The 15788-nt window shown below is 43.4% G+C and overlaps 1 protein-coding gene across 1 annotated transcript in view; it reads right to left on the bottom strand.

Moving 5' to 3' along the window:
• Window positions 1-15788, bottom strand: part of GRM2 (glutamate metabotropic receptor 2) — an 89512-nt gene that overhangs the window by 43444 nt on the left and 30280 nt on the right. The window lies entirely within an intron of this gene.

Here is a 15788-nt window from a genome sequence, read left to right as displayed (position 1 = left end):
ACATTTTTTGAGGCCGATCCGGTCCACTTCCTGACAGACATCTCAGTGGGCTGGAGTGTGCACGCTTGCGCCTGTACATGCGCTCAAGCTACTTCCGGCGCTCTTCCAGGACAGAGGAGCGCCCGTGTGCATGCACACACACTATTTCTGGCGCTCTTCCGACCCAGAAGTCGGTCCCTGCAGTGAGAAAAAAATGGCGCCACGGAAAAAAAGCACGGAATCCCCACGCCGATCCACAGAATGGCCGTGGGCCGGTTCCAGGAAGCTCATTGGCCGGACCTGGCCCATGGGCCTTAGGTTGCCAACCTCTTGGGCAGAAGGAGAGGACCACAAAATGGTGCAGGCAATTCAAAGTGTTGGTGTTGACCTTTAAAGTTCTAAATGGCCTTGGCCCAGTATACCTGAAGGAGTGTCTCCGCCCTCATCGTTCTACCTGCACACTGAGATCTCGCCTCGAGGGCCATCTGGTGGTTCCCTCACTGTGAGAAGCCAAGTTACAGGGAACCAGGCAGAGGGCCTTCTTGGTAGTGGTGCCCACCCTGTGGAATGCGCTCCCATCAGATGTCAAAGAGATAAACAACTACCTGGCATTTAGAAGACATCTGAAGGCAGCCCTGTTTAGGGAAGTTTTTAATGTTTGATGTTTTATCGTGTTTTTAATATTCTGTTGGGAGCTGCCAGAGTGACCTATTATCAGTGGGGGGAAAGGCACCTACATTAGCCACCAAAGCACTTTCACACAGAGAGATGCTCTCAGCACCTCTTCTCCATTCTGTCCTCCAGCAGATTGTGGACATGTTTAAGGGGATGTGTTCAGTGCAGAAGAGGCAGAGCTTCTGCAAACAGGAGCTGAGCAGCAGCAAGAGCAAACTGTCTCTCAAATATTGTAGATTTTTAAGGAGATATTTACTGAGACCGTCTGCAGGCACTGTCATGGGAGTTATTAGCAGGCCAGCTGGGCGGCATGTTGGTGACCCCTGGCATCTGCACAGAATTGCAAAGGAAAACTTCAATTCTAGATTTAATTACATTTTGGGGACTATTCTCTTTTTAATGGATTAAGGTGAATTCCTTCACTTGCTTCAAAATGTGGCAAGGTAACCCTGCTTTGTTTGTTCCTATTTCATTCCTCTAAGGAAATATTTTACTCCCCATAAGAATATCAGAAAAACCCTGCTGGATCAGGCCAGCGCCCCTTCTAGTCCAGCATCCTGTCCCCACAGTTGCCAACCAAATGCCCCTGGGAGGCCTCTAAGATGGCCCTGGGTGCAAGAGCAGCACTCCCCTCCTCTCCTGTGACTTCCAGCAGCTGGTATTGAGGGGCACAGGGGCTCCAACATGGCCCAAATAGTAAGTGCTTCAGAAAACAAGACTGCAGGCCAATGACCTGCAAACCATGACCAGTTTCTCTGGTATCGTGTTCAAAGTAGCTAAGTGGTTAGCATTTTATGACATCTTGTAAGAATTAAATAGCACAACTCGACATAATACGCAATGTTCGTTTTTTAAAAACAAGAAGGGAAAATGTTTTATTTTGGGATGACTAAACATAGGCTGGACAACTGTTTCTTGGACGACTGGAATCTATGCAGGCAACTAAAAAAATTTCCCTTTTACCACTGATGAAGATATAAAACAAAGAGCCGGGCGGGGGGGGAGGGGGGAATAGGCCAGGTGACATCTCTAGCCCCTTGCCGTATGTCAAGTTTTGCTTTTTAAAGTCTGCAACCCTGCAGAGTACACCTTTGTTCCAGAATGTCCATTATTTCAGAAATCCACAGAACGAGTAGCGCAGCTTTGTACTGTTCTGTATTTTAAGACCGCAGATTTCTTCCCTGCGTCTCCCCCTCCCCATTTAACATGAAGAAACTTCTGGCATAGAACTCCCCAGGATTCCTTGTCACCATGGCAACCAGGAGATAGAGAGGCAGGGCGTGTACATGTGTGCAGGGCCAGATTTAACATTTAGCAGCTGTAGGTGCCTTCCTAGGGCAACGCTGTCCAGTGGGTAGTGTTTTCTCTGCAAAATTTGCAGGTAGCAAATACACTGTGCTGGAGACAAGGGGGGCATAGTGAGAAAGAAAGAAAGAAAGAAAGAAAGAAAGAAAGAAAGAAAGAAAGAAAGAAAGAAAGAAAGAAAGAATCACCCCACTCCTCTTGAATTATTCCATACTCTTTATGAGTGTCTGCTTGGAAAGTGTGCATGAAAAAGGGAAGCTGTGAAAGAGGTTGTCATTTTGACTTTCTGCCTACAATGCCCACTGTCAAAACATCTAAAGCCAGGTAGGGGCATGTGTGCATGTGTAAAACCTAGAATTCCTACAGGGAGAAGTCTGGCTGCCTTTTGGTCAAACCATCTCTTTTCTTTGTTCTTTGCACTATGAGCTGTGTCAAATGTGCCAATTTTATCTGGCATGAGTGCCTCATAGCACCTCTTGGGGTTTGAACTCCTAGCCATTCTGAACCAAATTTCTCTTGCTTGCCAACACCATATATGCCTTGCCTGATGCTTTGCATGATTCTGTTGCTGGAGGAAATAAATGTTGTTTGTTTTCTTTGGGTTTTTTTTAAAGCTGGTTAAATTCACACCACGTCCTGCTCCCTCGGTCCATCAGTCTCCCCTTGTGACCAAGTGTCTGGGATGAGGGCAGACTGACAAGAAGGAAGCACTAGCCAGGATTTGACACTCAAAAAACATAGCTGCTTCCCTCCACTTCTCTCCTCACGTTTCTCTTCCCTTTTCTTCCCAACCATAGTGCAAAATTTGAGGCTCAGAACACAGACTGTTTAAAATGGGGGATGGGGGGACAAATTCCTAGGCAGAAACAGCAAGGGATAAACTGAAGTTATCATGATGACATACCCAGAAGTAAGGGTGTGGATTTCAAAGGATAGTTGTACAGTATTTTGGTCTGCGTATTGTGTCAGGAAGTGCAAATTAGGTAGTAAAGGGACCCCTGACCATTAGGTCCAGTCGTGGCCGACTCTGGGGTTGCGGCGCTCATCTCGCTTTATTGTCCAAGGGAGCCGGCGTACAGCTTCCGGGTCATGTGGCCAGCATGACTAAGCCGCTTCTGGTGAACCAGAGCAGCGTGCGGAAACGCTGTTTGCCTTCCCGCCAGAGCGGTACCTATTTATCTACTTGCACTTTGATGTGCTTTCAAATTGCTAGGTTGGCAGGAGCAGGGACCGAGCAACGGGAGCTCACCCCATCGTGGGGATTCGAACCGCCGACCTTCTGATCGGCAAGTCCTAGGCTCTGTGGTTTAACCCACAGCGCCGCCCACGTCCCTTAAATTAGGTAGTGGACCAAACCAAATTAAAACAAATTGAAATTAAATTAAAATCTGAAACGAAGCAACATTCTCTCCCATCCCCATCCTGAAGAGAGTGTAAACTTTAGCCTGTTCTTGCAAACCCTGATGGAACAAAAGACACTTGGCAACACTGAGAGCTCACCCCATGATTTCTAGGCACAGGTCTGAAAGCTTTCTCTTTTGTCCTGCCGCTTTCCCTGGGAAAACCCACAGTCTACTGCTTCTAATCCAATTAGAAACCGGGACGGCTTCTGTAAATCTGGGACTGTCCCTGGAAAATAGAGACACAGTTGAAGGGCCTGGATCTGTGCCTAGTAAGCATGGGGCACTAGTAAGCATGGGGCAAAAGTTAAAAGTGCATGAGCCCTAATAGTTGACCATGTAACAGTGATATTGAAGTCATGCTATAAGCTACAAGGCATCATAAAGTCTTGTGCCTTAAGTCCAATGGTTTTTGACAGGAGTTATAAAGCTGCCCAAGATCAGTCACTGCTATTAGCCTGCTTATAGCACTTTAAACTTATTATCACGTTTTGTCTTGTGGTACAAATGTGTTTATCATAATTGCAGTTGATTAAACATTTACAGCAGAAACTCACAGGGGGCCAGAACAGGTTCCTGGATTCTGTGTGGAAGAATTGAACAAATAAAGTTCCAATCCCAAGATGTACGAGGACCAAAGAAGCATTTCAAATATTTCCTTTCCTGTTGTTCAGGGAGGTTGGTTTCAGCCTTTGAGCTCACTGCATGAGTTGTAAATAGCGTGGAATGTTTCTGTATGTTTTCATTGTTGCTTTAATCATTAGTCAATCAGACTCTCAGATATTCAAAAGCCAATTCTGCTCCAGTTAGTTTTACAATGCTGTCACCCCAACAATTATTTTTAAACAGATAATAACATGTTCAGAATTTGTGGATAAGAGCTGGTAGAAAGCGCCTTTGAAAAATGGGCATTGTTTAGTGAAATGATCCTCAAAGCATGATGTAGGCTTTCCTAATTCAACTGGATAAACAATTATGCTAAATACCCTCTTGGCTCCCTAGCAAGGCAAGGATTGTGATAGATTGTACAGGCCACATCTAGTTCTCTCTGTGTATATGGCTGTGTATGAAAAGGGCCATTAGGAACCCACTTGTGAAATTGATCTGAGAATGCCTATGACCGTTGTTTAATACCATCAAAGACTCAGGGCCATTTAGTTGTCTAATACCATCAAAGACTTAGGGCCATTTAGTTGTTTATTACTATCAAAGACTTATGACCATTTAGTTGTTTAATACCATCAAAGACTTAGGATAACACATGCTGTATATGAGAATAATTATGGGTCTAAGAGAGGTGCTCAAAAAAATGGCTGTGCAGAGTTTGATGTATTTTAATTCATTTTGTGGTGTCCTTTTCAGTGGGCACTTGATCTTTGTGTTGTTTATGACATCTCTTTCATAATATATAAAGCCCAGAAATTATTGAGTCCCAGTCAAATGGTGGACTTTCTAGTTACATAATTACTTGAAAGTTTCCAAGTAATTGCCCTTAAAAGAAACAACCAAAAGCCAAAATGGGGCTGAAGAACATACTTAAAATCCACAGTCTATAATCTAGGGAGATGTTGTGCTTCCTCATCCCGTATATATGTGTGGTGTGGACTAAGTCAACCGTGATTGCTTCCCATATTCCCGAGCTGTACCATAGCACTGAAAGTAAGGCTCCATGGCTGAGTCCTGCCTCAGATTGAGCCTTGAGACTATGCTATCAAAATGGCATTATGGACATTTTCGCCTCACAAAAAAATAAATAAGGAAGATATGCAAATTTAGGGAAATTGATTATTCATAATCGTGTCAGACCTATAGCGGTTGAAAACCCCCAAATCTGCCCTTCATATCCCTGTACTAAACTTTAAATGCCATGGTATTTATTTATTTTTAAATGCAAACACAAGACATTTGCCCTCAGGCTAAAGCTAAAAAGCTCTGAAGCACCTGTTTAACAAGGACACGCCAGGTGTGTGCTGGGAAGTTTAAATAACTGTTGTCACCCTCTTCTCAAAGCACTAGTTGATAGCCTGCAATTAAAAATGTCAATTTATATGTTACAAGCATAGAAGAACAATTCCCAGCTTGAACCAAATCAGTGTTAATGTTTCCACAATTGCAGTTTCCAACTACTGGAAAGTAAATTGCACTGTGTAAAAATAACTTGGTCCAACCTACCATGTAAGTAACCATCTACTTGTGTGTCTATTTGCCTGATTTGTGATAATAGCAAAGGAAAGGTTGTTTGTGTTCCAGAAGAGACATTTCTTAAACACTCTCCCTCTCTCTCTCTCTCTCTCTCTCTCTCTCTCTCTCTCTGTGGGTGTGGGTGGGTGTGTAGGGAAGAGGCCAAATTGAACAAAGCTGGACTTGGAAGGCCAAATTCCTTGCCAAGCACACGTCAAAAAGCCAGCCATGCTATAATTGTTTTTCCACTGAAAAATGTCAATTTCACACAAATTCAAACCATGAATTTCACTTCAGATATTAGCATAAAAAGATGGGAAATTGTTCCTGCGGTTCTGGGGGTATATCTATTTTTAAACCTTCAGTATGAGGAAGGACCATAGCTCAGTGGTAGACCTGCTTTGCATACAGAAGCTTTTGGATTCGATCCCCGGCATTCCCAGGTGAGGCTGGCAATGGCCTCTCTCAGAAACCCTGGAGAGCCATGGCCAGTCAGTGTAGACAGTACTGAGCTGCATGGACCAATGGTCTGACTTGACATAAGGCAAGTCATGTTCCATACCTCCCAAGTACCCCAGAAAAATTGGTCATCCAATATTTTCATGTGAGATCATAGCGGCCATTTTGGATGTAGTGATCTTACACTGTGCTCTCATGCCATGATCTTGTGTGGCACGCAAAAACACACACATTTTGGGGCACTGCATAAGCTCTCATCTTGATAAAGTGCTTTTTGGGGTTGAGAGTGCAACCTGTTCTAAATCTTCAGTGTTGGCTGAGCCATCAAAAGCATTGTTTCCCAGACAGGCCCGACCTATCAAGACCTATTCCCTATCAAGACCTATTCCCAGACAGGCCCGACCTATTTTGCTGTCTATTAAACAAACACAAGATACAGGTCTAAAGCCTTCCTATGTTTCCCCAAGACGTGCTTTGGGGAATCATTCCAGGAAGAGAGCCAGAAAGGTAATGTGGGAAGCAAAGAGTCCACTGAAGAACTCAGCAAAGAGGGAAAATGAAGAGCAAGTAGTTGTAGGGAAAGAGGAGGAGGAGGAGGAGGCAAAAGAGAGAAGAATTCTTTGCCAGCCTCTTGGCTGCACTCCATGGTGTTGCATCCACAGATTTCCCTACACTGCTTGGTTCTGAACCAAGACTGACAAGCTTATCAGGCCTTGTCACATGGCATCTTTCACTTTCCTAATGCCTCACCAAGGCATCATGGACAGATTGGCTCCCTCCCACCTGCTGCCAGTTTGCCTTTCACAGCATTGACTGATCCTGCCGCTGGAGAAATGAGAGGCTGGGGTGGGTGGGAAGCCTGACTATTGAAAATGATGTTTCCTTGGACCTTCTCAGATTTCACTCTGCGTGGGGGACCAAGCGGTGGGCCTAAAACTGATTACATGGGAGGCGGTGCCAATTCTAGCTTGAAATGGCAACTGCTCTATCACTGTATACCAGGAAGGATTTGTTTTTCTCGTTTTTCCTTTCATCTCTCTCTCTGCCCATTCCTCTTTGCTCGCTGAGGTCAATCTTCACAACGAAACTTTTTGCAAAAGCTTCAGAACTGAGATTGTTATTTGGCAAAGTGCCTTTGTGCCCGGTGGCCCTGCAGGTTTCAAAGGGAGAAGTGGCCCTGCAGCTAGCAGTTGCTGAAGCTTGGTGCCTGTTGCAATTGTTTTGTTCTTTCCTGGATGGATTGAGGGCGCAAAGGTGTTGCGGGGCTCTTGAGCTTTTTTATTTACTAAACTACATGCGCAATGGGCAGTGGGTTAATTCTTTTCTTTGAGAAAGATGCAGGGATGAGAAACAGAGAGATTGGATGCAGCACACATTTAAAGGTGAGTCTACCCAGTTTGCAATATGCAAACCGAAGCACAGCTATCCTACCAAATTTGCATAAAGTGCGCATTAAAATGCATATATTTGTGAAAATAACTTAAATGTATTACAGTGGTACCTCGGGTTACAGACACTTCAGGTTACAGACTCCGCTAACCCAGAAATAGTACCTCGGGTTAAGAACTTTGCTTCAGGATGAAATCGTGCTCCAGCGGTGCGGTGGCAGCAGGAGGCCCCATTAGCTAAAGTGGTACCTCAGGTTAAGAACAGTTTCAGGTTAAGAACAGACCTCTGGAATGAATTAAGTTCTTAACCCAAGGTACCACTCTATATTAGGGGAAATACAAATATGCTTTGGAAAATATATAAAGCAAAGTTGCCTTTAAAAAATGTGCATATTGAGAGATACTCACGGGGAAATGTTGAATTTTCATGGGAACCTTTTTGGGGGGGGAGGGGAATGCAAACCGATGTGGAAATGTGGAGAACTTAATTTAAAAATTAGAAACTGAGAGAAACCTGAATTGACATATCCACCCATCCCTGGAAAAGTGTCAGTTTTTCTTGAGCGCTGTGGTTTCAGGTACTTTGGGAACCGCTGGGGCTTCAGATTACCTGCTTTTTCACCAACTCCCTAAGGTAAGGCAGTTGTCAGCAGAAAGTGATCTCATAACAGGGGTCCTCATCGCAATAGTTTTATTTATTTACAAAACATGTAAGTTGCATTGCAGCTGAAGCTTTCAGTATGGTGGAAATAAAACAAGGCACCATCATTATCTCCCCCTATAAGCAGGAATAAAATTATAAAAATACCAAAAGCTATACAAAGCCATGCCCTAGGGCAGCTCAAAAGGGCTAATTCCCCCAAAGCACTGCAGAAAAGAATTATTTTCACCAGACCACAGTGTCATTATGGGTATAGGGCGGTACAGAAATAAAATATAAACAAACAAGCAAACAACCTGCAGAAAAGCTCCAGAGCAATGAGGGAGATGGCCCTGTTGCAAACCAGTCTGGCTGTATTGATTTAGGTACTTATGACCCACTTTTCAAAGGGGAAAAACCTTTACAGAGTGGCTTATCATATGGCTATAGATACAATTTTAAATCAATAAAAATATCAATTAGCAAGCCAAACAATCCCTATTCTCTTCCAGTTCTATGGCTAAGATTCGAGTAGATGAACAAATATGCCAGAGAAGTTTAGGAGATAGAGGGAGGGTTCTGGTTCAAAAAGAAAAGAAAAGAAAAGAACTTGACAAAAAACATCTTTCATATAAAATGTAACCTGAAGCATAGCTGATCATAAACTTAAGGATTTTTCACATGAGTAGAAGTATGTCTTGTTGCAAGGAAAAAATAGCTACAGTATGAAAGGAGAATTCCTGGATCCAGGTTTGGGGCAAGTACTCTTTGGTGAGAGAACCCCAGCAGAGATTTAAAATTGCAACACATGCAGCAAAGTGAAGTGTGGAAATATAGGCTGTAAGACCTTTAGAATATGTCCTTGTGAGTTCCTTCTAAAGTCCCCCTCTTCCCCTAGCATAGAAAAAGACTAAACGTTCGGTAAGTTAAAAATAGTTTACTTACAAACTCTCCAAAGGTCAGGTTCATGTGTTTTTCCATACACCAGTCAGAAAACACAGATAACACAGAAGCTGCAACTCAGCTTAGTTACAGTGGTGAAAGTTCTGGTATAGGAACACACCAATGGCTTGTAAGAGCCATGTGGTCTGAGCTGCAGCTACCAACTCAAAACCTCGTCACAGTCTGAGCTTCTTGGGTAGAGTGACGGAACAAAACCTTGATTACCTAGACCCTCCCAAGGTGATCTAAGCCTAGCAGGGCAGCTTACTCTGTGGTATTAACCCCTTCATGCAGTAATTAGACTTAAGTATATTGGTTATAGGGACACGGGTTCGAAAGCACTTCAAAGTGCAAGTAGATAAATAGGTACCGCTCCGGCGGGAAGGTAAACGGCATTTCCGTGCGCTGCTCTGGTTCACCAGAAGCAGCTAGTCATGCTGGCCACATGACCTGGAAGCTGTATGCCGGCTCCCTCAGCCAATAAAGCGAGATGAGCGCCGCAACCCCAGAGTCGGCCACGACTGGACCTAATGGTCAGGGGTCCCTTTACCTTTACCTATATTGGTTATATGAATCTGTTTATTCCACGCCTCTGAGATAGCCAAGACCTAAAAAATGTTCAGGACTTTTTAAGGGCAATGCCCTTAAAGGTATCTTGAATGGGGCTCAGAAACATTGTTCAGCATTTATTTTTCTGCTAATAGCTGATGAGGGTACATTCAGAGGCATTTTGTCTTCACACATCATATAAACAAGAGAAATAGCTAGCATTAAGCCTCCATGCAAGTAGTTGCATACACTGATCAGGCATGTATGTCTTTCACTGGGTCCATTATACCATGGCTACCTTATGTGCAAGGATACTGCAGCTGCACATGAACATACACAGTAATAATATGTAATAATTTAAATGCCCATCTATTTTCTACCTTATTTTCTCTAGCAGTGCTGCACGCACCGCCTCTCTCAGTTGATCTCTCTCATGCTGGCCTTAAGTAGTTCGTTTTCTCCAGGTGTCTTAGTTTTGATTTATATTTTCTTTTTCTTACTGTTATTGTCTTTATTGCTGAAAGCCATTGCCCTCTAGGAGGTGAAATAATATTTAAAATCAATGATAAATAAGTGAGCATATGAAGTGGCACTCCACATTTGAGAAAACTATTCTTTCTCACATTTGAAATCTCTATAATATAACAGAAGCTGTAATTCTAAGATTACATGAGCCAACTTCTGTTCATGCAAGGGGATTTTTGCTTCCCCTTCTCTGGCCTGCAGCCTGTCCTGCACCCCTTCCAGAACCTACTCTAGAGGGTCTCCCTATCCTGTTGCAGCATATTTTAAGGGGGTGCAGTGGAAGGATGCAATGGGAGGAGAGGAGGAAGAAGTCCTGTTGCATAAGCGGAAGTCTGTTCTCCGTGCACAAGGGCACAACTGGATTCAGCCATATGTGAAGATGATATAAAAGTAGATTCCACCCTATACGGAGGTGATTCAGAGTCCACTCCTCTTGGGGAGGCAATGTGAGTCTTTCCTTTGCGGTGCTGGTATTATAGTCAAGGTCTAGGTAGTGCTGGAGGTTTTCATTCAAACTATTTTATGTGACTGCATTTATTTCTAGGCAAGTGACCCATTCTGAGCTCATAAGTAAAAGAAAAAGAAAAAAAGCCTGACATAATGGAATAATAGGTTTGACTCATTTTTGGCACATTAAAAAAAATAGTGGATTCATTGCTTACAAAGAGTAAGTAATGCCTCACATAGCATGGGTTTGTATGTGTGTGTTTACCCACCCATGTGTTAGATCGGTATGCAGGACGAGTTGTGCCTTTAGACTTCTGTGCCTCCGTTTGTCATCTCATGGCCTTGCCTGAACAAGATACGTAGGCTTGCGCACTTCTTACTGCCTATGAGATCGAACTGTTTTGTCTCTTTGTTGCTAATGGGATCAGTCGAAGAAAATGATATAATAATTGTTTAATTCTATAATTAAATCCCCATTAAGAGGAAAGCACTTCTGTTTATAGTGCTGGCATGATTACAATAATGATCAGCATCAATTTGCCTGACCCTTTGGCAGGAATAAGAACAAAGAAGCGGCCGGGCCTGGAGGAGGCTCAATGGGGAGGGAGGGAGGGACGCTTAGAGCAGGGGAGATGTTTGCTTGCTTCTCCCTTCTCACAGTGTCTTCTAGTCAATTTCACACCAAGGCACCATGTAGTAGCGCTTGGGTGACGCGGTCATTGAATAAAGTGTAGCTCCCCCAGCTTGCAAAATGAGATGGAATGGAATTCAGGCTCAGTGGCTTCTGCTTGGAGCAGATCTGAAAACTGAAAATGCACAGCAAGATCACCAGGCTGCTTGGCAAAGCATAATGTACATCTCTGGGTTTGACAGGCAGCGTGTCAGGTGCTGAGAATAGAAGGCCCAATCTGGTAGCTTCTCTTGGAGGCAGAAGAAGCAGATGTTGCTCCAACAGCAAGTCACGCCACAGGAGAGCATGGGAAGCTGAGTCATGCCAATGGCCCACCATCCATCTAGCCTGACTGACAGAAATTTCCCAGCTTCTCAGCCGGGGGTCTTCCCCCAGCTTTGCTGCTGCCTGAGATGATTCTATCTGGAAATGCTAGGGATTCAACCAAGAACCTAATGCTGGTAAGGTATGCACTTTGTCACTCAGATTTTTTTTAAGAAATGTATTTATTATTAAAGATTTCTTGGTTTACAAAAGTACAGTGGTACCTCTGGTTGCAAACGGGATCCGTTCCGGAGGCCCGTTCGCAACATGAAAAGAGTGCAACCCGCAGCGGCGCTTCTGTGCATGTGCGGGTTGCGATTCGCCGCTTCTGCAGATGCACGTGACGCCATTTTGCACTTCTGCGCATGTGCGAGCGGCAAAAGCTGGAAGTAACCCTTTCCGGTACTTCCGGGTCGCTGCGGGACGTAACCTGAAAGAACGTAACATGAAGCAGACGTAACATGAGGTATGACTCTTTTTTCAAGTGCAATGTCTCTTTTTTCAAGTTACATTTTCTACAGGTCAATTTCATTTGTTGAGACATTAGTGTTACATTAGGAAGAAAGTGGGGGGAAGAGGTGGAGGGGGCCATGATGGGTGGGGGTGGGGTTGGGTGGCGATGTTTCTATTTTACTTAATGTATGTGTGGGGTTTTTGTGTCAGTGTCGTTTGTGCAGGTTCTCTTTGCTATTCGCTTGTCTCCCTTTGGTGGTGAGAGAAGTTGGGGTTGGCCTAGGGTGTGGTTGCTTGGCTGTGGTGGACGCTGTCTCAGTTTTAAGCCCGAAGATGGGTACATGACATCATACTGGTGAGATGTGTGTGTGTGTGTCGATGTTGATATGAACAGAGACTTCATGTAGCTGAATTGCAAGGTGAGACCATTTGTAGTGGGAGCAAGATGAAGGCAGAATTCAGAATAGCTCACATATGATCTACTGTCCGTGCCCTCCAACACTTCTCTGATGAAAATAGGGACATCTTATTCTGTTATTATTACTGTTATTACTGCTATTATTTTACTACTTATCTCCCCACTCATCTGACTGGGTTGGCCAAGCCACTCTGGGCGGCTTCCAACATAACATAATAAAACATTAAACATTAAAAACGTTACTGCACACAACGGCCCGCAAACGAAGAAATGTATCACCCCACCCCACACATACATGTACAGCATGGGGCGGGAAAACAGCCTTTTCTGCAATTGCATTGTGTGTAAGCAGATTAAAAACAACAACACCAAATGACTATAACATGTGGTCATAACAAATTGGCTGAGAAAAATCTGAGAGATAGCATTAATGACAAAACAAACATACAAAGAGAAAGCTTTAAATAATAACCAACAGGACAAATTCATTGGGAGAGGGGCTTTTTCCTTCCAACTTTGGAATGATAATAAAACCAGATAATATTTCTCCATATACCTCTTTCTCCTTAATATAGCAGTTTATTCTTATGCAGATTTATTCCCTCCATTTCCTTCAGTTTTCTCAACCCTCCTGTTTTCTCTCCCTGTTTTTCTTTTTCCACATTTTATTCCTCTTTTATATTTCTATTATATAAGCAAATTATAAATATGCAATGATGAAACAAATCATGTCACCTGAATTTACTATTATGCAGAAAGCAAAGGTTGCTTCTGAGCAACTTTTTGTGAAGGGGAGGAATTTAAAACAATATCAAAGCCCACATATTTAGGAAGATCTGGGGTGGCTCTTTTGCGGCCTTGTCTAGTGGGACTCCTATGAAGCAAAGCATCAAGCCTCTTAAAACCTTTATCCCAGTTGCTATCACTGTTGGATCCACATTGATTTTATGTATGCTGTCATTGTTCTAAACTGGTTGTTTATTTATAACCGTTTTTTTAAAAAATTATATACAGCGTGCAATTGGTTTAACTGTTTTCATATATATTATTATATTGCAAGGTTGTTTCGGGATGCTTGATGAGAAGGGATTCATAAATGAAATAACATCAACAAAGGTAAAGGTAAAGGACCCCTGAATGATTAAGTCCAGTCAAAGGCAACTATGGAGTGCGATGCTCATCTCGCTTCAGGCCAAGGGACCCGGCATTTGTTCACAGACAACTTTCTGGGTCACATGGCCATCATGACTAAACTGCTTCTGCCGCAGCAGTGACCATTGATAAACTTGCACTGGCATGCTTCCGAACTGCTAAGTTGGCAGGAGCTAGGACAGAGCACCATGAGCTCACCCCCGTCCTGCAGACTTGAACAGCCAACCTTCCGATCAGCAAGCTCAAGAGGCTCAGTGGTTTAGACCACAGCGCCACCCGCGTCCCTAACAACAACTTTCTAAAAGCACCAATGAGAAAGGAGCCCTCAGGGTCATTTCAGAGCAACAGACCCTACTATTCAACAGGGAGCCACATCCCATTCTGTCTCTTTGGCAATTGCGACTATAGACACATGTTTTCCATATTCACACATTACATTTTTAGTCATACACTTTAAGATTATAATGTATGAAGCATCCCACAAACAATGCAATTTCTGGGCAGAATGCAAATGCAGGGTGCCAATGCCAAGTAAATCACCGTGAGCTCTTTTACATGAGACAAGTTATGCATTCTACTCCCAGTTAATTAATTCTTTGTTTCAAACATAATTATTTCAGAATAACAAAAGTATGAGGACTCTGGTGGGGTGCTTTTTTTTTAACCGTCTTTTTTTTCATAGCTAATAAAGCATTATTTTGTTCCTTGCCATTTCTTTCTCCTCCACCAGTCCCATGGGGATCCCCAGATTATGTATTGATTCCTTTTAAAAAATTTAAACACAATTTTCTCCCAAATTAAATGATATCAAATTATACATACTGCACACTGTCTCTGTACAAATGAATGTGGGGGCTGGGGAATCAAAGCCTTTTGCAACATAACTCTGGTTCTCTTTTTTTGTAATAAAAGTCTCCGTAGAGATTAATTGTCTCTTCCAGACAAAGGAAATGTTTTGTTGTTCATTTAAAGACGGCTTTGAAACAAAGTAAAGATTTCCTTTCAAAAAGCTGTGTTGTTTTTCTGTCTCCCTATAGAATAAACGCAATGGATTTTTTCCCAAGCTCGCATTATCACATGTAGGGTTTCTAGTCCTCATTAGCATAAGCAGTAAAGACAGACAGCTGCAGGAAATGGGGATGAAAAGAAGAGAGATTCCACTCTGTCCCTTTGAACAACGCTTGCACAAAAACTCATCTTTGAGCAAGGCTGAGTTTACCTTCCTCAGATATAACTGGTGTTGACCCCTATATAATTAACATAAGGACTGCCTGGCCAGAATCAACCTCTCCTTCTTTTGGATCTCATAAGGAGAATGGCCTCCCTTTGTTGTTAGGAAACTCTAGGCAGAATCTACCAGGGAAAGGGATTCTCTTGTCCAAGCCCAACTTGCACAGCTTTTACCTTGCTCCCATGCCTTTCAATGGGACTTGCACAGGAGAACGGTGTGTTGTTCCCTAGGACAGTATCTAGCAGTTCATGCAATGCAATGCAAAAAAGGGCTCACAATCAGTTCTGGAAGGTGATATGAAAACAAATCTGTTTCCCAGTCATTTGAATATCTTGCTAGAAACATGACCTACTGCTTGGGTGGTAAGATCCTCAGATAAATGTATTTCCCTCTAAGGTAGGGGTGGGTGGGGAATCTTATCCAGTCCAAAGATTACATTCCCTTCTGGACAACCTTCATAGGAGTGGGGGTGGCACAGATCAGTGGTGAGAAGGGACAAGAGACAAACATGGGTGGAACAATGACCATAAATTTATCTATGTGCATTACGCTAGCTTCTAGACACACTTGCACACTCCTCTATTCTGGCAAACAAGAGGCTTTCCTAGAGCTCCCAGGTGCAAAGTGTGTGGCAGAGGGGTCAGAGGCCGCTGAATGATGTCACAATGGGAGGCACCCAACCTGAGTGCTGTCTCTTTAAATTCCTTGCACTCTGCCTCAGGGAGTAGTAAAGGCTGAGTTAAAGACAACATAGGGAGCCAGTGTGGTGCAGCAGTTTGAGGTAGCTGAGGCCTGAGGGAAGGCATCAAAATTTGGCCTTGCTGCCCTCCACCCTGTGACAAGGCAGTGTGCGGCCTGCGAATTCTGTATTGAAGTACTCTTGTGGCCCACTTGGTATGAAAAGTTGGACCGGCTTGATATAAGCATTCAGTGCAACGGTTGCATCTTTTCAATTCCCTTTAACTTATGACTGTGTTGGCACCATCCACCCTAAGGTGGTAAGAATGAGTCACATACATGTTCATTTTAGTGGTTCTAACATGTCTTCAC

This window comes from Podarcis liolepis (assembly GCF_965112155.1).
Source record: "Podarcis liolepis genome assembly, chromosome: 2".
Lineage (NCBI taxonomy): Eukaryota > Metazoa > Chordata > Lepidosauria > Squamata > Lacertidae > Podarcis > Podarcis liolepis.
The sequence above is the reverse complement of the archived record's forward strand: the minus strand, read 5'-3'. Positions and strand labels throughout refer to the sequence as shown.